Here is a 24331-nt window from a genome sequence, read left to right on the forward strand (position 1 = left end):
TGGCTTGGTTTCCATGGCGATTTGCATGTTGTGTCTCATGATGCCTTCTAAGGAGACTATCTTAATCTTCATCAGCCCTACTGAGACTAGTCTCTGCCATATCTCATTACAGGGAAAATTTCCTTAAGAGAACATTATATTTTCCTAATGTTCCTTTCACTGGGGCAGAAATCCCAGTGTATTGCATGATGACTATAGTTAACAATTTTGTATTGTATACTTGAAATTTGCTTAGAGAGTGGATCTTAAATGTTCTGAACACACATACATACACACGATGGAAACTATTCGAAGTGATGGATGTGTTAATTGATTTTATTGTGGTAATCATTTCACAATACATACATATGTCAACTCATCACGTTTTACACTTTATATAATTTTATTTGTCAATTACATCTCCATAAAGCTGGGAAAAAATAAAATTTGCACTTCGGAAACAAAGACGTCTTAAGTTCAAATTCACCGATTTGCCCCTAATGCATCCTGTAATGGAGAGTAACTTGTTTCTAATCACGAGTTATAGTATCATCGAGAGATGGTCAACCCTTAGCATACATGCTGTTAGGCAGCTTAAAAACACTTAGGATGTGGGTCTGTGCGACCACTCGACAGATATGTGCAGCGAAACCTTAAAGGCTGTGTTCAGAGACCTGTAAGAAATCCCCTGAGGGATTTCAGCGTCCTCAAACAGCAAGTTCGCAGATGGGCAAAGCACCGAGAACTATCGGGTTTGTGGGAACAAATCAGTTTGAGTCAGACCCAGTGGGAGCCATGCCGTGTGGGCAACCTCGTAATGAACATAGACTTGCACCATCCTGTGTGTCATTATCCCAGCTGTGCCTATTACTGTTTCAATAATTGAAGGCAATTTGTTACAGGGGTACCTTGACTGATGGCAATCAATAAGCCAGAAGTCTAGAATCCAATCCAAACTGGATGAGGGCCCCGGCGGGTCTTCTAGGAACATGACGCCTCTCTCTTAACCCGTTCTGCTCCTGGACATCTCAAGAGTGGTCTTACCGAGTGCCTGTCTCCTCATCCAGCGCTGGGATGCCTTTGGCAGATTCCCTTCATTGGGCTGCTCAGTGTGGTCCACGGATTGGCTGACTCCATTTTGGCATCAGTATCACCTGGCCCTCGTTAGGCCAGATGTCAATCCTCCGCCCGGCCTCAGACCTACTAAAGCAGAGACTTCCCGGGTGGGGCCCCAGAAGCTGGGTTGTCCCAAACCCTCCAGACAGTTCTGATGCCCGCTCACGTTTGAGAACCACTGGATGAGGGGAAAACCAAGTGTTAAGATAACAACAGAAAGCGTGAGTAGAATTCAGTCTTTAATTGCAAGTCTGCTTTCTCGGTGCAAGGCGCGCGTCTCCTCCTCCCACCCCCAGCAGGTCCCCACGCCCCGCTCCCCGCGTGGCCTTCCAGCACCGTCTCCACTGGGGCAGCCTGCCTCCCTCTGGCTTTGCCCCACAGCCCCGCCGAGCCTGGCCGTCCCTTTCACACCCCACGGCGAGAGTGCTGGCTTTGCACATATTGCAAGTGTCAGAACTGACAGAGTGACACTTATTATAAAACATGGATTTCACTTTATCCCATCTCCCAACCAACCAACCATGACATCCCTTCCGGCCCCCAGATGGGTCTAGGAACGGCATGAGTTCGGAAAGTGGGTTTTGAGAGCAACGTTTCTTGATTGGCCTCCGCCCTCCCGTGACAGAGGAGTGGCTCTTACCTCAGTAATTGAGTGAATTGTCGGTGTTGCATCTATCGTCACTTAGAGTTAATCACGATCTGTACTCCGTCCCCCACCCCCCAACAAGAACAAGGGCATCAACGGACTTAAAAAATACAGGACTGCTTTAATGAGATGTAATTCACATACCATACTGTTTCCCCCTTGAAGTATTCAATTTAATGAATTCAACAAATTTTTTAAATGTTTGTTTATTTTTGAGAGACAGTGCGAGTTGGGGAGGGGCAGAGAGAGATAGAGAGAGGGGGACACAGAATCAGAAGCAGGCTCCAGGCTCTGAGCCATCAGCACAGAGCCCGACGCGGGGCTCAAATCCCCAAGCCATGAGATCATGACCTGAGCCGAAGTTGGACGCTCAACCGACTGAGCTACCCAGGCACCCCTCAGGGAGTTTCAGTATATTCCCAAAGTTGTGCAACCGTCAGCACCATTAATTCTCCACTTAATCATCTAGAATTTTTTCATCCCCTTCAGAACACAGCCTGGACCCTTTCATCATGCCCCCCCTCTCTACCCCTGCACTCCTGCTCCCCCATGTCTTCGAATCCGCCTTCTGTCTCCATGGATTTATCCATCGGAGGCATTTTGTTTATGTCATGTAAATGGGCTTATGTGATGTCTGGTTTTCCAGAGCTGGCTTGTTCTGTTCACTCAGGAGGTAGCGGGCATCAGCACTATTCCTTCTCATGGCTGAATCTCAGCCAGTTTTACCCTGCGGCTCCTTCGTCATCGTCGCCTTGTCACTTGCTAAGTTGGATTTTAGCCCCAGACCGTGTGTGTGCGTATATTTAGTTTATTTTTCAAATAATCAGTGGTTATTTATCATCAGTTTCAACAGCCACATCATCTCCTCTTCTTCTGCCCCCGTCCCCCACGGTGGGGACCAGACTCTTACACTGAGTGATCACCCAGCGGTTTGGATCTTATGTCAGGCTCTGAGCTTAAGGAATCAGGACTTACTACATAATTTTCTTAAACCCTTCCCCCTTGTAGACTTCCTGGTGGCCTTGCCTGCACCACAGCTTGAAGCACACGAACTGCAGACGTGTGCGTCCCACCTGCTTCCTTGACCTCGCTACGCCGGTGTCTCAAACATGAAATGTCCAACAGAAGATGCCGATTGTCCCCTCCCCCAAAATGACTCCTCCCTGCACTCATCCTGTCCATCTTATAAATGGCACCACGTCCCCTTGCTGCTCAAGTGAGGAGGCATCCTTGACGCTGTTTAAAAAAATTATTATTGAAGTATAGTGGACATACAATATTACGTTCGTTTCAGGTGCACAACCGAGCGATTGGACGATTCTTCACATGGCTCCTGATGCTCTGTCTTCTCTCCCCTCCCACGCTGCATTCACCCGTGTTCCCCAAAGGTACATCTGAAATCCGTTCCTGAGCTGCCCATCTCCAGAGTCACCCCCAGACTAACTTCCTTAGTTGCTGGATCTACAATAACTTTAACTGATCTCCTTGCTTCTATTGTTGTCCTCCAAGAATCCATTCTTTCCCTAACTGCCCGATGGCCCATTCAAAGCATGTACCAGAGTGTCACTTTCTAGCCTGAGGGCCCCTGATGACCACTGCTGTTCCTAGAATGAAATCCACACTCCTTTCCCCCACTTCCCCATTTTTTTTCAAACATATTTTAAAAAGTTTATTTATTTATTTTGAGAGAGAGTGAGAGATGGGGAGGGGCAGAGAGAGAGAGAGGGAGAGAGAGTCCCTGACATTGCAGGGCCTGATGCAGGGCTTGAACTCGTGAACTGTGAGATCATGACCTGAGCCAGCAAGCAAGAGTCGGGGTGCTTAACCAACTGAGCCACCCTGGCGCCTTGACTCCTCTCCCCTTTAAGACACTTGCCAGTCTTGTCTACGCCCGCCATCTCTCAGTAGAGTAAGTCGTCTTTGAGCAGGGACTCTTCTGTCCCGTGCACACTCAGCCTGCAGGGCCTGGCATGTAATGGAGCTTTAGTAGCTGTTGATCGACTGATTCACTGTTTCTGCTCCTGTCTCAGCCTCCCTGCTACTCAGTCTGACCACCTGACTCCAAATTTGCTGTGAGCTTGGGAGTTCCAGCTTTGAGCAAAGGCTGATGGTGGGGTGGGGTGGTGACTTGTGAGAATATCACTCATTTGAGAATATCACTTCCAAGTGTTGCATGATGCCTCTGGTAAGATATCACTTGGTGTTTTGGAATTCGTTGAGTAGAGTGGATTCTTTCCCCTCATCTCTTACTTCTTTTTCATCTGGAAGCTAAGTTGTCTTCTGAGCTGGAGTCTCTGGGATTTGGGGGCCACATCCTGGTGATTTTTCCAGAGGTCAGGCTGGGGATCTTGAACAGTCCATCCTGTAGATTACGCTCATGGAAGGTGACCCTCTGGGAATGAAGACAGGTCTTCAGGGTAAGGACTCACTCACATTTCTGCATTTGAGGAGAATAGCAAGCAGAAACCATGAAATGTTTCTGGCTAATGGAATAGAAAGAAAAAGACCCGTGAAAGCAACATTCCCTATGCTCATAAATACCAAGCAGTGCTCCTAGGTAACCAGAGAGAATGCATGGGGACAAGAGGAGTTTTCTGGGAGCATACTGGGCTTGGTAGGGCTAGGGAAGGGGCTTGCACATATCCTTTTCCCCTAAAGGGCAGGCTCCCCTACTGCAAGCTTTTTGGAACACCTTCCTTTAGTCCAGCAATCTGAGCTGCCCCACGGATTCTTGTCCACAGGGCTCCGTGCACCAAGACTGGCTGCATTCTGAGGTCAGTTGGGGGGCCATCTTAAGGCCAAGGGCCACATTATTGATAAGGCAGAAACTCTCCTTCTGATCCTAAGTTGGATGGGATTTCTTGAATGTTGCTTAGATGCTGGGGATCCGGCCAGGGGTAAAACCTGGAGCTCGTGTTCCTAATGAGCAAGAAATGAAGGACCACAGGGCACACAGCAAATGTAATGCTAGAGGAAGGTTTGAGTTATGGGGGACACAGAAGACGGAGTGATCAACACTGAGGGTGGGGAAAGGTGCCAGGGAAGGTGGCCCAGAGGAGGGCTTTCTGGAGGAGCATACAGCCTGAACGAGGGTCTGCAGGCTTGAAACACCTTGGGGGAACTGTAGGCAGATCTATCTGGCCGGAGCCCTGGGTTTGGAAGCAGAGTTCATATAGAAGGTCAGCACTGGACAGGTCAGGGTTGGGTTTATATTTTCTTTTCTTTTCTTTTTATTTTTTGTTGAGGTTTCTCTTTAATTTTTTTAGCTTTTTAATTTTAACTTTTAATTTCTAAAATATAATTCATTGTCAAGCTAGCTAACATACAGTGTGTACTGTGTGCTCTTGACTTTGGGAGTAGATTCCCCCGATTCATCGCTTCCATACAACACCCAGTGCTCATCCCAACAAGTGACCTCCTCGCTGCCCATCACCCATTTTCCCCTCTCCCTCATGCCCTCATCAACACTCAGTTTGTTCTCTGTATTTAAGAGACTCTTATGGTTTGCCTCCCTCTGTTTGTAACTGTTTTTTCCCCTTCCCTTCCCCCATGGTCTTCTGTTAAGTTTCTCGAGATCCACATATGAGTGAAAACATAAGGTATCTGTCTTTCTCTGACTGACTTCACTTGGCATAATACCCTCCAGCTCCATCCACGTTGCTGCAAATGGCGGGATTTCATTCTTCCTCATTGCCAAGTAGTATTCCATTGTATATATAAACCACATCTTCTTTATCCATTCGTCAGTTGATGGACACTTAGGCTCTTTCTGTAATTTGGCTATTGTTGAAAGTGCTGCTATCAACATTGGGGTACAAGTGCCCCTATGCATCAGCACTCCCGTATCCTTCGCATAAATTCCTAGTAGTGCTGTTGCTGGGTTGTAGGGTAGTTCTATTTTTAATTTTTTGAGGAACCTCTATACCGTGGGTTTGCATTTTAGAGATCATGCTGGCTGTAGGGTGGAAAGTGGATGGGAGAGGAAACGGGGGATCAGTTGGAAGGCTGTGCTCTAGCTGCGGGGAGGAGAAAAGTGAGTGGCAAAGAGATAACGAGCATTTAGCACTAACAGGCTCGGCGTTGACAGTTGGTCGTGGAAGAGTTGACAATGATTTTCATGAATCTGCCTTGAGCTCATGCATGGTTCAGTATGACTGAAACAGGAGACATGGATTAGGTTCTGGGGGAAGATACTGAGTTCTGTTTTGGACGTACTGAGTTTGAGGCATCTGAAGGTTATCTGAAAATGTCCTGAAGGTAGACAGCTGCAGTTTGGGGCTCAAAGACATTGTCACCTCAGACCTGGGCACAGAGCTTCAGAGCAGGAATGGATTCCATGGTGGATGGGATTGCGCAGGGAGGTGACAGATAAATGGACACCGAGCCTCACTGGTCAACAGTATTCGCATTTAAAATTTCTCACACCCTCTGCCCTGATCACATTGAGAGAGGCATCCCTTGTCCCCGGGAGAGAAACTGTCTCACGATAAGGGCCAGCCCCTCGAACAGCATGGAAATCTTGCCAGTGCGGTAGGACGCCTGTGTAAGCAGGGCCACGGTTTCTGGGTAGAGGGAAGCGGCTCTGAATTCAGTGTATTCAGTATCAGAGTGGCTGTTTGTGGGGTGAATGAATATCTAAGCTGGGAGATGGGCGGTGGCCAAATCTTGGGCCCTTGGGATGCAGATCATTTGAAACAAAGAAAATCTGTCTCACATACTTAGTCAGTCCTTGTTTCTTTCCCAGGGTGGGGGCTGCCCTCCTTCTGTCCCTACACGGCCGGGGGCAAAATGCTCAGCACTCAGGAGGAGGCCCTGATGAGCTATTGGTTTCGTGAACCTAGCAGCACGACAACAACCAATAGTTTTCCTCACCAGTTAAGTGTCCCCCATCAGCTCTGCCTCACGTGTTTCTACCCGGGAATGACAGGTGCACCCAACAGACAGAGCTGTGCCGCAGGCACTGAAAAGAAACATGTTGAAAGAATGTTGCTATTTGCTTTTGAGTGATTGTTTCATTTTCCTTTCAGCCCTCAAAATCAAAAAAGACTGAGTTAACCGCTTGGAGAGGTGGCATTGTTGATTGTAAGGGGAACAGGACTGGAAGGCCTCAGCTACCTTGTGGGCAACGGCCCCTGGAGGATGAAAAGGCAGAGGATGTCCCCGATCGGCAGTGGCCCGGTAGGCAAGGTGCTGGGGACACAGAACTCCATCTGCCTGGGCGATGATGGGCCCTCGTCCCCCTTGTGCTCTAAGGGGCATATGACCTCTAAGCGAGGTCAGGGAGAGTTCAACTGCTTGAAGGATTGTATTCAATTCCAGCTCAAACTGGTTTCAGGAAAGGCAGGTAATATTCTTGGCTTCTTTTCCTGAGAAGCCCAGGGGTCGGCCAGCATCAGGCATGACAGGATACAGATGCTCAGATGTACCAAGATACCTCTCTCTACATCTCTTTCCTTTCTTTTGTGTGACTTCACTGCTGGACATGCTCTTCTCACGCAGAGGCCACCAGCAGCTGTGGTTTCTTTCGTGCGGCCTTAGCAGTATCTGTTGGAAGAAAGTTCTGGTTGAAGTCCCAGAACGGAGTCTCATTTGTGCTGGTGGTCACAGGGGCGGATGCTCTGATTGATCCAGCTTGGGTCGGAGGTCTCCATGTTGAGATGGGGTGAGATGGAATCAGCCCCACCCAAATCATAGGGAATGGGGGGGGGTTCCCCCGAGGAACAAGTCGCATCAGGAAAACAAAATGAGGAGTCTTGCAATGAGATGGGAAGGGCTTGGCAGCAGAAGTTTCGAGTTACATTGTAATTCTGGGCCACCTCTCCATCACCGTAGGGCCCTGGTGTAATAAGGACGGGAGCCTGCTGGGGGCAGGTGGGGCCCAGCTAAGTTTTACCGGGGTTCAGTCAGGACACTGGGTTTAGAGGGGTCTGGGGTAGGTTAGCTGGAAGGATGCCTGAATATCCAGTGGGTGGAAGGAGGTCAAGGCCCAAGTCCAGACCCAGGATGACGGCAGTAGATTTTAGACTTGATGGCACAGCGTGGCCTGGTGATGTCTCAGGGTTCAGGTGGCTGCTGAATAATGGGGGGGGGGGTGCGGAAATCTGGCAACTCAATCGAGCTTCGACCAAAGTCACACCTTGTGTGACTTTGCATAATAGGCTCCCATTGAAAGAAAGGATTTCATTGTGCAGAAAGTCTCAAAAAGTCCACTGGACGAGGGTGGTGGGAAATCTGCATCTCAGATGCCTGCTACCGCATGGAGGGGGTGTCGTATTGCTGTCACCATGACAGGCTCAGGCCCTGGGGTAGCTCCCGAAGGAGTGCCCGGCTGAGAAGGAGGGCACATTGTTAGTAAAGTCACCCAAGTGTCCTGGATGGCGTGTGATCAACAGGGTGTTACAATTGTGGATTCTACAGACTTAGCTACCGTGGAGGCTCTGTAGGCAAAGGGAGGTGCTCGGTTGTATCACTGGCTTTCCAAGTAGGCATTCGGGAATGGTTTCAGACTCCTGAGCCCCTCCGTGACTGCCCTGAGGAGCTAGAAAGGTGCAGAGTCCTTAAGGGGAGGGTTTGTGAGGGGGGTCTCCTTAGAGAAGGCTGTGGGGGGGCACGTCAAGAAGGGGTGTGGGTGGATGGAAGTCTCCCGGTCTCAAGCCTTGTTGGAAAGGGCAGGCCTTACAGGGACCTTTGGAGGGTCCATCACCACCTGGATTTGGGGACACCGAGGACTGAGGTCTGAGTCCTGTCCCGGGAGTCGTGAGGTGCAGGAGTGATGTCAGCTGGACAAAACAACACCCAGAAAACAGGTCTAGACCCTTCTCCCCTACCAGGCTTTGCCCAGCAGGGTCAGTAACCAGGTACGACTTGGAGAAGGAGAGAAACTGTGGACAAGGAGGAGAGAAGGGAAGAGTCATGCTTCCTTTTTTCCCTCCACAAGCAGGCAGTCCAGCACGGACAGGGGAGAAGGGTTGGTATTGAAGCAAATTTGGAGCCACTGCCATTAACTTGCCTTCCTACTAGCTCTAGTGTGTGTGTGTTACATATACATTAATAGTTGTTTACCTACAAGATACAACATCAAGCTCTTACAATTTGGTTTTTAAATTTTTAATAGTAAAAGAGTAAATTGTAATTAATTTTTTACAGACTTTGAGATGTTTAAAAGTATATTTTCTTAATATTTATTTATTTTTGACAGAGAGAGAGAGAGAGAGAGAGAGAGAAGGGGAGGGGCAGAGAGAGGGAGACACGGAATCTGAAGCAGGCTCCAGACTCTGAGCTGTCAGCACAGAGCCTGCCGGTGCTCGAACCCACGAACCATGAGATCAGGACCTGAGCCGGAGTCGGATGCTTCACTGACTGAGCCACCCCGGTGCCCCCATGGTGTAATTTGTGAACACATCCCTCGTGAGTGTGCTCCTAGGTTCCCAGTTTCCTCTGTCCTAGTGCCACTGCTCTGGCCAGTCCCACATTAACTCACTGCAATCAGCCTACTGGGGCCCACAGTCTCCTGGGAGCTGTGTGGACTGTCCATTCTGTTCCGGTCCTCATGCCTCTTGTCCTTTTGGGAGCATGTGATGTGGTTACCTCCCTCCTTTGGATTTCTGTGCTCCTCTCTCCATCTGTTCTGCTCAATACCTTATGGCAGCTGATTTCCTTCCTGCTTATACTTTCCCTGGATGGTCCCCTCCATTTCCTAGTCACCTGCAGTCTTGCCCTGATACCTTCTGGATCGGCACCCAGGCCAGACCTCTGCCCAGCCTCTGCCTCCAGATGTGGAGTCACCGCGGGCCCTCATCGGCACTCACCCCAGAGCTGACTGCCCCCTCCATGCTCCCTAGCTCAGGAATCAACGCTGCCATCCTCCAGGCCCCTGCAGTTGGCCCCTCGCATCTCTCTGCTCCTCCAGTATCCACAGCACCTTGCTTTGCCCACCCCACACCTACAGTGCATCAAAGACATCACATGGTGTCTGGGGCCGTGCATACACTCACGAGGCCAGGCAGGTCAGGCCTTGCTCTTGCCCTTCGATGCCTCTTCCCAACCTGTATTTGAAAGGGCATATAGTCAAAGGGACTGCCTCACCCCAGGCTCTTCCTTAAAATGCCCATTATGACTACACACCCACTGAGTTAGAATTACTCCGCTGCGGTGGCCGGGGTGGGGGCACCTGGGTGGCTCAGTCGGTTAAGCGTCTGACTCTTGATTTTAGCTCAGGTCATGATTTCACGGTTGGTGGGATCGAGCCCCTTGTCGGGCTCTGTGCTGACAGCATGGAGCCTGCTTGAGATCCTCTCTCTCTCTCTCTCTCTCTCTCTCTGCCCATCCCCCCTTCCTCTCTCAAAATAAATAGATAAACTTAAAAAAAAAAAAAAAGGAATTCCTCTACAGGGGCCCGGGAATCTGCGTTTCGAATGCATTCCTAAGGTGATTCACGGGTCTGCTAATTTTGGATCCAGTGCTAAGAACAAAGTCAAGGCTCTCTCCTGGCACATCCAAGGCTCTCTCTGGAGCTGCATTCAGTATCTCTACCTCCAAATTAGAACTCAATTCTTGCTTGGAAATCTTGGGATTATGAAATGAGCCCATGAAACGCAGGGCACAGTGTGACACGTGTAAGGCACCACAGGACGTGAGCACCTCCATCCTGGTTAAGGCGCGTGCGTTTTTGCTGGCTTCTGGAAACAGCAGCTCACCGGGTCGTGGAGGAGACTCGCAGGCAGGTGCCGTGTGCACCTTGGGCTTGCGGGGTCAACCGTGTATGCGTGTGGCTTCTCGGTGCTTGTGATCCACGGTAGTCTTTCGTTCTGTCACAGCCCCTCGTGGACTCTCCCAGGGTACTACTACCTGGCTTGTGTGGCCGAAGCATTTCACTGCGACACGGCTCCAACTGCCAAAGCCATACTGAATTCTGAGGGCAGAACGGAGTCCTCTGAGCTTCGCACTCAGTATCCAGGATGAACCGACGATTTGCCGTGTATTAGTTATACTTCCTTCGCCCCCCGCCCGAGCCCCTGTTTGTGCTCTGCCCTCCTCTGCTCTGGGATCCAGGAGGCTGACCCCTAAGTACCGTGTGGCCTTGTTGTTTTGTCTGCTGGATTCCAGCTGGGGAGTCGTATGCGCTGGCGTGGGCTGCTGTGAACAAATAACCCAGACTGGGAGGCCGAGGCTGGAGTTGTTTTCTCTCGCGGTCCTGGAGGCTGGGGATCCGAGACCCAGGTGTCAGCAGGTCGGCGTCTGTCTGCTCGGGTCTCTCTCCTTGGCCTGCAGATGCTGCTGTCTCCTTCTCTTTGTGCCTTCCCATGGCCCCGTCCGCCCCTGCCCTGGGGATCTGTGTCCAAATCTCTTCGTAGAAGGACTCCAGTCCTGTTGTACTAGGTTGGCCCTAATGACCACATTTACCGTAATTCCCTCTTTTGGCCCCATCTCCAGATACAGTCACATTCTGAGGTTGGGGGGAGGTGTTAAGACTCAACTTATGGGTTTGGGGACTCAACTTTGGGGAGCACGGCTCAGCCTGGCAGGGGCTGGAGATCAGAGGGAGGAGGAGGAGGGGCTGGCACACCCACCACCCCTCCTGCTCCTGCACCTCCAATGGGCGATGGCAGCGTCTCTTCCTGCCCCCTGTGCCCTTCCTGTACATCCCTCCCCTCCCCTCCCCTGGGAGTGGTCACCGCTCCCCACAACCCTGCATTCAGTATTTGCCTCTGGGCACCTCAGCACGTCTGTTCTCTCGACCCTGCCCGCACCTCTGAAACTCGCCCTCAGTAGAGTCTCTCTATCTGATCTACCGAGCCGGATTCTGTTTTCTGTTGGAGCACTGATGGTACGGTTCGTTCGCTCACGATTTTCTTCAGGAACGCTTGTCCGCATGTCCTCGGCACCCGGGCACGTCGCTCCCAGTGAACACAGAGGGATGGGAGCCATTGGTCACGGAATGCCTCCCTTAGGAGCGACAGATTGCTTCCTTCTCCAATGTGAAGGAAGGCTTCCTGGAGGAGGAAGCACTGAGGCTCTACGGGTTGGGGGCCGAGTTTGGCGATGAAAGAAGGCAGGTTACATGGCACAGAAGTTACAGCAAAAGCCAGAGCCGAGAGCTGTCAAAGCAAGGGTGGCTTTGTCCTGGCTGGGTCCACGGTGTCACCATCCATGCGGTCACAGGGCTAGAAACATTGGCATGGCCGTCAACCCTTCCCCTTCCCTCCCCTTCCCTGCCCGGTCTGTCTCCTTCTGCCATGCTGCTCCCCTGGCCATTCAACTTTTCTCTATCTCTTCTGCCAGTCCTGCACTGTAGCGGGTGGGGTGGTCGGGGAGGGGGGATGTAGTCCAGCTATTGAATGGCCCAAGCCAGTGCAAAGAGATGAACCTTTTTGGGGGGTACCTGCTTGATGCCTTGCACTATGCTAGCTGGGTTAAGTGTATTATCTTCAACTTTTCATAACCTTCCTGAGAGGTAAGGCTGGGGATTAAGGGTTAACTAACCACATGGCTCCCTCTGCTTTGAAGGTGCCTTTGAACATTGGCAAGAGGGGGAGAAGACGATTGGCCAGTGTCTGTGCTCCCCCCTCGCCTGAGTCTCTGGGACCGGACTAGCAAGTTCCTGGGGCTGAGGCATTGATCAGCTGCTTAGAGACAGAGTTGTGGGAGGAATGTCCAGAGCCAGCTGGAGACAAAACCTTGCAGGAGATCTGGAAGGTCCCTGAAGGGAGGTTTTATTTCCCGGGGCAACTCTAGGTGCATTTTCACCCAGTGGGCCCCAGGGGGGAGACTAGAGCAGATTTTTTTTTAGTCCCGATTGCTTGTGAAATTGAGAATATTTTTAGCGGATTTGAAAGCTTTGGAGACAGATCCCATTCCTCAGGGCCCTGCTCATAGCAGGCACTCAATGAACCTTTGTTGAACGTTGCTGAATGTTACTCACTGGCACAAATGATCCTTTGGTGAAATGTACACATTAGGGCATTTGATGAAGGTGTCAGCCAGCCTGACCGTAAAAAGTAATCTTTACGATGCCATAAAAAGGAACATGGACAATAGCTCGAATGTCATTTGTGAACACAATTAAGTATTTCCCTGAAGTTCCTCTGCCCATCAGGAAACCACATCACATGCACTTTCAAAACCAGTGGCCCCTTTCAGCTCTATGTAAAATGCCAGCTTTTTTATGGGAGCTGATTGGGTTTGCAATTAACCAAAGTGCACAATAATCGTGTCCCCCTAGATTGATTTATGGGACATAGAGTGTGCTTTAGAGAGTTACGAAAGGGATGGTGGGTGATCAGGATTTTAAGCACTGCCAAACGCAGTCACTTCGGCTCCAGAATACTGCTCGCTGAATGGATTGCAGAAAAGGGCACATCTACGGTGGGTGGTGTGGAAGCTTCACTCACCGGTCAGCCGGGCTTGCTGATTGCCCGCCTGTTTCTGGCCTGGTGTTAGGGACGCAGACTTGAGAAGACAGAGGTCCTACCCTCAGGGACCCACAGCCCAGCGGCAGGCAGGGGGTGACAGCAAAGCGTCATCAAGGCTGGGAGAGGGGCATGCCCAAGTCACTAGGAGAAGACAGGGAACAACAAAATGTGTCTTGAACGGGCAAGGAGCCGTTCAGGAAAATTGGAGGGACGACTGGGGGTTGCTGCAGAGAGCAGTTGGGGGTGTGTCTGGCCAGGCACAGACATGTTGGAAGCCTGGCACCATGGGGGCTGGACGAAGGGAGGCTGGGGTTGTTGAGACTGGACAGGTAGCCAGGTGCTAGGGCAGGGTGTCCGTGACTGTCAAAGAGCCTGCACGTCACCCTCACCGTTGTCATGGAGACTCTGGTGGCCTGTTCCCTCCTAACCCTGGCCATGACCCTTCCGTTGCTTTAGGGAAGTCTGTGTTGCTGACAGCGCATAGCCTCAGTGACAGCCGGTGTGCTCAAGTGTCCCGGCAGAGTCAGGCTCTGTGGCTGCTATCCAAAGCCACCGCTTTTACAGCACACGTGAAGTCCAACTTCCTCCCAGCTCCTTCGGCTTCCTGAATGATGTCACTGTTCTATTGTGAAGAACGGAGGGAAAGTTGTGTTACTCTCCCTCTCGTCCTTTGCGATCAAGCATCCTCTGGGCAAACGTGACCTCGGCTGAAGGACCTGCCTGGGGAAGCCTGGTGTGCTTGGGGTGAGGAGGTGTTCAGTGGCGCTCTGTCCCTTCCCTTTGCACTGGAAGGTGGCCAGGGTGTGGCTGAGAGCTTTGAGGCAGGGCCTAGGGCTCTTGTTTTCTCAGTGCCGATAAAGGAAGGGTCCCTGGGCCTCTGCGGGCCAAGCTTCCCATCTGGCCAAGGGGCTACTCAGCAGGGCGTGATGACCTTAGTTTCACGTCAGAGAGGAGTGTTCCCGGCAGCACTGGGCTTGGGCTCATCTCCAGGCATGGATGCCCTGGCTGGCCACGCTGCCCATCTCTGGGGACAGGGGCAAGTTTGCTTTCCAGACTTTTCTAAAGCCTAGGTTCTTCCGCCTTCCTCCCTCCCCGACCATGCTCCCTCTACCCCCACCACCCCAAGTGAGCTGTTTAGGACAGCATATCCTAGAAGCATATCACAGTGGCTGTTTTAAATACACGACGTTAGGTAGGGCGCCTGGGTGGCTCAGTCGGTTGAGCGTCCGACTTCGGCTCGGGTCATGATCTCGTGGTTTGTGAGTTTGAGCCCCGCGTCGGGCTCTGTGCTGACAGCTCGGAGCCTGGAACCTGCTTTGGATTCTGTGTCTCCTACTCTCTCTGCCCCTCCCCCTGCTTGTGCTCTGTCTCTCTCTGTCTCTCGAAAATAAATAAATAAATGTAAAAAACAAAAATTTAAATACACGGCCTCAGGTATGTGAGTTCGAGCCGATCTCTGGCCCACACTGTTTACGGATGGTACCAGTTAGCCCTTCTCGGCTGGATCTAGCATTAAACAGCCAGTTCTGGGCAGGCCCCGGGAGGAAGGGACCCTGGAGTGCTGGCGTTGGACGGGCCACCAAGGCCACTCTTTAGATGGTAATACGGCTTCGGGCAGAACATGGACTGACAGCTGGTCCATGCGGTTAGAAAGCGTCCTCAGGTGGAACTGAACTCCACCTCCCTGAGGCTGGAGATCAGCCGACCCTCGTTCTGGCATCTTCAAGATCCCAGAAGAAGCCCCTCCTTTCTTCAATTACTACTACTATTATTTATAGCTTACGTTTGTATGGAGTTGATGGTTGCAAAAGATACCTCTTTTTTTCTTATGTGTTCGTGTAGTTATTTAATTAATTAATTAAAATGTACATCCGAGTTAGTTAACATATAGTCCAATAATGATCTCAGGAGTAGAATTTAGTGATTCACCACTTACATATGACACCCAGTGCTCATCCCAACAAGTGTCCTCCTCAATGCCCATCACCCATGTAGCCCATCCCCCCACCCAACACCCCCTCCAGTAACCCTCTGTTTGTTCTCCATTTTTAAGAGTCTCTTATGTTGTGTCCCCCTCCCCATTTTTATATTCTTTTTGCTTCCCTTCCCTTATGTTCATCTGTTTTGTATCTTAAATTCCTCGTATGAGTGAAATCATATGATATTTGTCTTTCTCTGACCGCCTTATTTTGCTTAGCATAATACACTCTAGTTCCATCCACGCTGTTGCAAATGGCAGCAACAAGTAGTATTCCGTGTATATACATATATATATACGTATGTGTGTGTATATATATACATATACATATATATACATATATATACACACATACATATATATACACACATATATACATATATACACACACACATACATACACACCACATCTGCTTTATCCATTCATCCACTGATGGACATTTGGGCTCTTTAAATATGTGATAAGTGCCTCCTAAGTCTTCCCCTGGGTCAAATATCACAGCCTCCTCCTCACATTCCTTCAATGGCAAATTTTCCTTTCTGTACAAGACCACAGTATCCATTTTAATGTTAAAATTTATTTTCTAGGGGCACCTGGGTGGCTCAGTTGGTTAAGCGTCCGACTTTTGCTCAGGTGATGATCTCGCGGTTCATGAGTTCAAGCCCCGTGTCGGACTCTGTGCGGACAGCTTAGAGCCCGAAGCCTGCTTTGCATTCTGTGTCTCCCTCTCTCTCTGTTCCTCCCCCACTCGCTCTCTGTCTCTGTCTCTCTTTCTCTCTCTCAAAAATAAACATTAAAAAAACCATTAAGATTTATTTTCTGTTTATAAAAGTAATATATGCTGCTTGTAGAAAATTAGGAAAATAGAGACAATTAAAAAAAAAGAAAGAAAAAAATATGCCCAGTTTGTTGGGCACCTCTTTCCGCCAAGCTCTGGGATGGTCTGGCCCTGTAGTGGCCTCTGTTGCCATGAGTTTCCAATATTTGGGCCGGTTTAATAGTTCCACTCCATTTTGAGGCAGCTCCTTCAATGCTTTGGGACAGGGACATCTTCCTTCTGTCACTCAGTGCCTGGTGTCTCCTTTTCTACCTATCGGTACTCCCTCTCTGGCAGGCATGAGAATCCTGGTGACCTTGTGGGCAAACAGAGGAGTTATCTGGGGGAAACCGGGGAGCCTCTGCCTTCCAGGTGGGGCACCAGCCCTCCAGGTGGCCCAGAGCACATGCAGGCATCCTTGCTGTGGCAAATGGCAGGACTGTGTACTCCCTCCTGACTCCCCAGAAGCTGTCATGGTCTTTTGTGGTGCTGTTGAATTCATTGTGCTAATATTGAATTAGGATTTAATTACAGTCTTTGTATCTTTATTTCTTTTTATTTTAAAGTTTATTTATTTATTTTGAGAGAGAGAGAGAGAGAGAGAGAGAGAGAGAGAGAGAGAGAGAATCCCAAGCAGGCTCCACTCTGTGGCACAGAGCCCTATTCGGGGATCGAACTCCAGAACCGTGAGATCATGACCTGAGTGGAAACCAAGAGTCAAACGCTCAATTGGGCCACCTAGGCTCCAGGTGCCCCTTTATCTTTGTTTCTTATTGGAATTAATTGATGCACTTTTCTGCTATATCCTTTTTTTTTAAGGTTTTGTTCTTAATGCTGTGCTAGGTTTATAAAATACATCAGATCATTTTCTATCTTTTTCTGTACTTTGGAACAGTTTACATAATGCAATAATTATCTGTTTCATGAACATTTGAAAGAACACGCTGTGACAATAGTCTGACCCCAAAGCCTTTCTGGGAGAGGCAGTTCTTTGAAATTAGTTTGCTTTCCTCTGTGCTTGTTGGTCAGGGCAGATTTTTTAAACCTCTTTTTGGGACAAATTTAGTAATTTGCGTTTTCTCAGAAAATGATTCATTTCATTGAGAGTTTCAAGTATATTAGTATGAAGTTGTACCATTGTATTTTCTTATAGCAAAAAAAAAATCTCTTCATATCTGTTCTTACATCTCATTTTCCATTTCCTTTTTTTGTGTGATCTCTTTCACTCTTTTCTTTCTTTTTTAATCTTAGGTTTTTCAGATGTTCCTCTGTTGAAATGTGTGTTTGTAGAAGCTGGTCTCAGAATTTTTGATCATTTCTACTAGCCGTTAATTTCCTCCCTTCCTTCCTTCTTTCTTTCTTTCTTTCTTTCTTTCTTTCTTTCTTTCTTTCTTTCTCCTTGATTCCTACTTTATCTTTATCATACCCTCTCATCTATTCTCTTTGGGCTTAAAAATTCTCAATTTGAATAGTTTCTGTATTATTTTTAATTAATGGGAACATTGAAATATATGGCTTTATTCCCAGACTACAACCTTGTCCCTTTCTGTTGGCCCCCAGCTCTCACAGTCTTGCAGACCTTCAGCAGACTCGGCAAAGCTCATCCCCCTCTTCCAAGACTACCAGCAACCCTGCCCTCACGAATCCCCCTTACTTTAATGCCGTGTGCTTTGGGGTGGCTACTGTTGCACTTGGTAGGTGGCCTTGGGCGCACTTGAGCTGCATCTGCTGCCTTTACTTCTCCAGCTGGCCCCTCCTGCAAGGCGCACGTGCACGCTTTCGCTGTCCTCGCCTCTGCAGTCATGCTCGGTGGAACTAGATTCTCAGAAGGTAGCACGCATTCTAGAACATTTCACCGTGAGATGGAAATGGCACCTCCAATTAATGGCCAAATCTGGCTTGCATGGAACTTGGTTAATGACCTAACTGTACGGCCGGCCCCTCAGACATCCAGAATTGGACCAGTAAGATCATGCCCACCCAGGTGGCTGTCTATGGAAATAAATGCAAGGGCCTGATCACCAGTTCGATCCTTATCTTGCTCATGTACATGTCATACGTGTTACACATGTCACAACGTACCCAGAACAAAGCAAGCAGTCAGCACGGGAGACTATCACCTCTACTCCAGCCCTCTGGATCCGTGCTGGAATCCGCTGCCAGACCCTCAGAGCCCTCATGCCGGACAGGGATGCTGAAGGAGAAAGCCTGTGGCTATACGGCAACCGTGACAGCATCTCCGGTGACAACTTCCACGGAGCCCGCTGTCCTGACTGGCTCTGGCAACTGTATACTTTTCCTTTCTTCCACACAGGACACGTTTAAAGAGGAACCTCATACTTTTTTTTTTTTTTTTGTATCTGCTTTGACCTCAGCGGATCGATGGTAATTTATGAGTTATGTCATCTGAGGGTTCACATTGCTCAGGTTGAGGCCATCTGAATAGACATGCACTTGGAATGACTTTGCCTTGGGTGGTTCTGCAGGCCCCTCCCCTGTGTCCAAGATCCTTGATGATGACAAAGGGTAGCACCTGGGTCCTTACAGACTTTCTCACTGGGGAGAAAGGAGAGACTGTCTGGCTCATCCCCCAAGCTTGGGGAGAGAGACCTCGATTAGAAAGATGAGCATATCTGTCCTGGGGGAGTGTATGAAGGGCCAGTGCTGGGGGGGTTGGTATATGAATAATCATTCTTCCGGGCCTGGGTATGCCCTGCCAGAAATGGCTTTCCATGCGTGCCCTACGCAGGGCCTTGATGCCATCTGCTCCTGAGGGGGGATGTGTCCGCCATCGATCTGACATAACGAAGAGGAAACTTCTTGATGCCTTGCTCCCAGACAAAGCCAAGGAAACCACTAATCCTGGTGTCAGCCAGAGCCTGTGGAAGAACACGGAGTGAATAAATCTCCGGAGCCCCAGGAGCGGACTGAGGAGGCTCATTTCCTCCTCTCTTTCGGCGGCATCTTGGTGAGCCGGCTTAGCAGCAGGCCTGAGCTAGGTCAATGGCAGAATCGTTGGAGCGAGCCTCGGAATTTCGGGTGCTGCCTGCTTTCTCTGAGCAGGAACTTTCTCTTGCCACACAGTTACCAAAGTACAGTAAAAACCTTGGATTGCGAGGAACTTCTGCACGTGTTCCACAAGACGAGCAAACACTTCTCATCAATGTTAACTTGATAAACGAGTGATCGCTTGCAATACGAGTATTACAGGATGCCGAATGTCACGTGATCGCAACTGAGCCAATGGTTCTCTCTCTCACTCTCTGTGGGATGGTGGGTGATTGTCTCCCATGCTCAGTCTCAGAATGAGGTGTTTGGCAGAAATCAGTGATTTTTCAGAACATTAAGGTGGCAGGAGTGTATTTTTTGTCACTTCAAAACACCTATGGACACTCCTTTGCATTTCCATACAAGAGTAGGCTTAGGAACGGTTTGCTACATTCTAGGTCATTGGGTAGGTGCCTTGTTTAAGTTACAAGAAAAGAAAAAGATTCCATAGATAGATACAGTTGAGCCAATGGATAGTGATTCCATTAGTGATAGTGAAATGACCCTCCTCTCTCTTGTGTCCCTCACACCAGCCACAAAGGTTTTCAAAGGTAAGTGCAGGGCAATTTCTTTATTTTTCTTTATATTTTGTATTTTCTTTATTATTTTGTATTACATTACAGTATTGTAACCATTTTTATATGAATATTTTTGGGTTTTGGAGCCAATCATCTGAGTTTCCATTATTCTTTTTTTTTAATGTTTATTTTTGAGAGAGAGAAAGAGAGAGAGAGAGGAGAGGGGCAGAGAGAGGGAGAGAATCTGAAGCAGGCTCCAGGCTCTGAGCTGTCAGCACAGAGCCTGACACGGGGCTCAAACTCATGAACTGTGAGATCATGACCTGAGTCGAAACTGGATGCTTAACCCCCTGAGCCACCCAGGCGCTCCGGTTTCCAGTATTTCTTATGGGGAAATTCGCGTTGATGTACAAGTGCTTTGGATTACAAGTCTGCTTTCAGAACTAATTACGCTCGCAAACCATGGTTTTACTGTACCTATCTCTAGCTGCCCATGGCCCTGTAAATATGTGGACCATAATGGGGAGGGGTTTCTCTCTTCCTGGAGCTTTGGTCTTGGGGCATGCAGTCCGCCCTTGCCTGACCTAGGCTGGGGAGACAGTTTGTGGGATCCCTTGTGCTGCTTCCCCACGTCCCCTGCTCCCAAATATCCCCCAAAGAACCCTATTTGATATCTGTACCACGTGGTGCTAGTGTGTGTTGTGTGATAACTCTGACGTTGCGGCTGCCACCCTCCCATACCCATACTGCCGTGGTCTCTGTCCTGTGGCTGCGGGGGTTTGTCTCGAATCGGTTTATGATCTCTCACAGTTATAGCTAAGACTTTTCTCTGCTTCTTAGAGCTTTATATGTATTAACTCACTTAAGCAGATGGGTACAATGGTCTTTTCTTTCTTTCTTTCTTTCTTTCTCCCTCTCTCTTTCTTTCTTTCTTTCTTTCTTTCTTCTTCTTTCTTTCTCTTTCCCCCTCCCTCCCTCCTTTCCTCCCCCTCTCTCTTTCTCTCTCTTTCTTGCTTTCTTAAGGAAACAAGCACAGAAGGGTTAATAATTTGTCCAAGGTCACACAGCTGTAAGGGGTAAGGTCAGAATTTAAACTCAGGCAGTCTGCCTCTGGAGCCCGTGCTATAAACTTTGTGCTGCTGATTTGTAGGTGGGCTGGAGGGAGGCTTTCGGGGTAAAAAGATAGTCTTTTGGTTATCTTTAAAAACAGTACCCCAGAGTCCAAGATTGTTAGGCTATTTTCTGATCCCCCCAAAAAGATCTCCTTACTTTCTCTTAACCCACAGACTTGCTTCTTGTGCACGACAAAGCCCTCTGCCTGCCACCAATTATGCCCCCAGTACACCCCCGATACGCCCTGACTTCACTTCTTCCAAGATTTTGGTAGGCAGGTTTGCTAGGAGTCTCAGACTCTCAGTGGTGCTATAGTTTCTGGAGTTTTTGTTTGTTTGTTTGTTTTATTTTGTTGTTGCTTTGTGTTTTGTTTTTGTGTGTGTGTATTTTTTTGTTTTATTGCTTTTTTGTTTTCTTGCTTTGTTTTTGGTTTTTGGTTTTGATTTGTTTTTGCTGGCTTGCTTTTCTGTGTATTCCCAGAGACCTAAGCGGGAAGTGGGGGCGGGGGGGGGGGTCCGCCCTGCGGACAGAACTGCTGCACCCCGCCTGGGAGGCTGCTGAGCTACAGGCTTCCCATCCACGTGGACTCCTCGCAGCTCGGGCTTCCCCTACACGGACGCACCCCCGAGCCATGGAAGGAGAGGGTGACAGCATGTTGCGGGGGGGCTATGCTTGCACTGCTTCTTCCTGATTCTGGAGGCGCTAGGTTTCCCCGTGGGTCCGGCAAGGGTGGAGGGCCCGGGCAGGGTATGAGGTGGCCCCAGTGCCAGCAGCCGAGACGGTGGCCCTCCTCATGACCTGGCTTCTCAGTCATGACTGAGGCGGAGGCTGCTTGTCTGGAGTGGTTTCTGGAAGCTCAGCTCTGGGCCTGCTCCTCCAGCCCCGCCACCGGTTTTCTCAGGACCTGACTCCCTTTCCGTGTTGACGAGGTAGAATGCTTCATGTTTTCTGCAACTTGATGCGGATAGATCATGATGGATTAAACACAGTTGATTCAAACTGGGCCCATGAGGAGCTAAAGACTTCGGGTTTCTTTTCCCATGAATACTCTGAGGACAGGCATCTTCTGTTCAGGGAGTGTTGAGACCCGTTGAACTCCCCTCCACTGGGCCCGCCAACCAGCAGGTGAGGTCCTTTCGAGTCCCTGTCTTCACGGGAAGCCTGCCACCAAGAACCACACTGTTCCCCTGCCCAAAGCTTGTCCCGTGCCTCCATGATGCTGTCTCCAACTGGGTTTCTGTCAGGGATTTTCTTGGCTTGCTCTCTGCTCCTGGGAAGGAACAGCCTGGTCCCTCTAATGCTGTGCTCACCAGGGGAGCCCATCAGTGCGTGTACCTTTGTCTCTCAGGTGACCGCAGGGTTACTGACTTTGGTAGCTCTCTTCCCTTCCCCTGGGGGTTCACGTGCGTCCACATTGCTCCAGAGGCTATCCTGCAGAGACTTGCCTATGCTATATGAGCAGGACCGTTAAGTATAGTCTAGTTGCAGGGTGCTTGAGTGGCTCAGTCCGTTAACTGCCTGACTCTTGATTTTGGGTCAGGTCATGATCTCATGGTTCTTCAGTTCAAGCCCCACATCAGGTTCCGTGCTGATGGCACAGGACCTGCTTGGGATTCTCTGTCCCTCTCTCTGCCTCTCCTCACCCCTCTCACAAATAAATAAATGCACTTTAAGAAAAAGTAGAGTCTGGTTGCCTTTTCCCTCAAAATTCCTTTTGGAAAGGTGTCTTTTCTAACACGGAGACCTCTCAGGGCGGTCTCAGTGTTTCCACATTGCATTTTATGACACTTTAAGAGGATATAAAGTAGATTTAGAGAATTGAACCAACACTGAATATAGAGTTCATTATAAATAGGAAGAGTATTGTCTTGAGTATCTTTTGTTTTAGTTGTAGGTGTGTGCATATGTATAGCTTTCAGGGTTCCACCGGCGAAACAGAACAGGGAGGAAATAAATATATATGTATATATTCATATACATATGAATATATATGAAATATACATATGAAATATATATATATATATATATATATATACACATCGATCTGTATACATCTATATATACATACATTAATACAGACCTGTATATGTGAGAGGGAGAGAGAGAGAGAAAAAGATTGATTTATTGTGAGGAATTCACTTCTGTGATTGTGGGGGCTGCCTGGGCAAAACCATAGCACAGGCCTGGAGTGAAAGCTGGCCAGACCTCTCAGGCACAGGCTGAAGCTTCTGTCCATAGGCAGGATTTCTTCTACTTCAGGAAAGCTTCAACTCTGCTTGTGGGGCCTTTCACCTGATCAAACCAGGCCCATGCAGATCATCGAGGATAATCGTTTTTATTTCAATATTATAGTCTTCAGTCGCATCTCCAGAGTACCTTCACGGCGACCCTTAGCTCCATGTTTCGATCACTGGGAACTGTCACCTGGACAAATTGGCCCATAAAACTGACCATCAGAATAAGTGTGAGTGTATGCTGGATGGTGATTAGACATGAATTCCTTCCTGTAAAATATAATTTGATAGTGCAGGGGGACAATCATGACCTCCTTCTGCCCTCTGTTTTGGGGTGGGCACATTCAGATCTGTCCGCTTTCCTCTGACACACACGCCAGGACTTTCAGGCCTTGGGCGAGAGGCAGGGTGCTGTTGTTTATTTCAGTGACGCCGAACCTTTCAGCTTCCTCCAAGGACACGAGGTCAGCCACACAGAGCAACATCCGACACACAGGAGCAGACTCACCGGACTGTGGGCAAACTGGAACTCGGTGAACACTCACATCCAAGCTCTAGGAGGGAGCCGAAGTGTGGTCGGGGCACAAAAGGAAGAAGCTGCTTCCTGTGCGTTCAGGGTGGATCCTAAAATCCCAAGACCCACAAGAGGAAATTGGTGAGCAGCCCCTGAGTGGAGAAGCTTGCAATCACACAGAACTTGCAGAGCCTGATATGTCAGAAAAGGAAGCATCACGAAGGAAGCAATTTGGGGACGATAAGAAAAGGATTGCTTCCCTTTCTGTGGTTTCTCATCTCCTCTGAGTTACTTTATAAAGGAACAGCTTACTCACAATTCCCAAGCCGAAGATACTTCCAAGGAAGGGATATGTGACATCACGGACAAGCCAAGAAGTCCCAAATTGTTAATGTATATAATAGGAAAGGATCACGAGCAGGGGCTCTTTAAATGGTATGTCTTCCTTAGGGAGCAATTCATCATCCCAGAGTGCTGGTGGGCCAGGCTGCATGTGAGGCGCTGGGGCCGTGAGGCTGCCCAGGACCGGCCTACAAACTGCCCGCGAGGAGGCGGACGGAGGCAGAACGGAAGCTCAGTACAGCCATGGCAAGCACATGCTTAGGACAGTGGTGGGCCAGGCCAGGCGGTGAACGTGTGACCTCGTGAGCCCCTGCTCTGCTCCAGGCACCGTACTAGGTGCCGGGAATTGAGTGGCAGGTAGGACAGAGATGGAGCTCAGGACCCAGGGAGGGAGACATTGTTGGTCACCCAGCAGATGGAAAATACCCCTGGCACAGGCATGCCCAGCCACGAGGCCGTGCTTCGTGTCCGGCGTGTGCCATCGTGCCAAGGTTCAGGTGTCTCATGGGACTCCCATTCTGGAGGGGCCCTACCAGCGCCCTCCAGACACCAGCCTGGGTAGGGTTTTATCCAAGGAAGTAACATCCCCCGAGTGACGTCACTGGGTTAGAGAA

At 49.4% G+C, this 24331-nt stretch overlaps 1 long non-coding RNA gene across 2 annotated transcripts in view; it reads left to right on the forward strand.

The window, feature by feature from the left end:
- The window catches only part of LOC113601933 (uncharacterized), a 257395-nt gene that overhangs the window by 28817 nt on the left and 204247 nt on the right, over positions 1-24331 (forward strand). For both annotated transcript variants that reach the window (XR_008298986.1, XR_008298985.1), the window contains one exon: positions 6769-6919. This is a non-coding gene — a long non-coding RNA (uncharacterized LOC113601933). The remainder of the gene's footprint in view (positions 1-6768; positions 6920-24331) is intronic.

The sequence above is a fragment of the Acinonyx jubatus genome, chromosome B3, assembly GCF_027475565.1.
Source record: "Acinonyx jubatus isolate Ajub_Pintada_27869175 chromosome B3, VMU_Ajub_asm_v1.0, whole genome shotgun sequence".
Lineage (NCBI taxonomy): Eukaryota > Metazoa > Chordata > Mammalia > Carnivora > Felidae > Acinonyx > Acinonyx jubatus.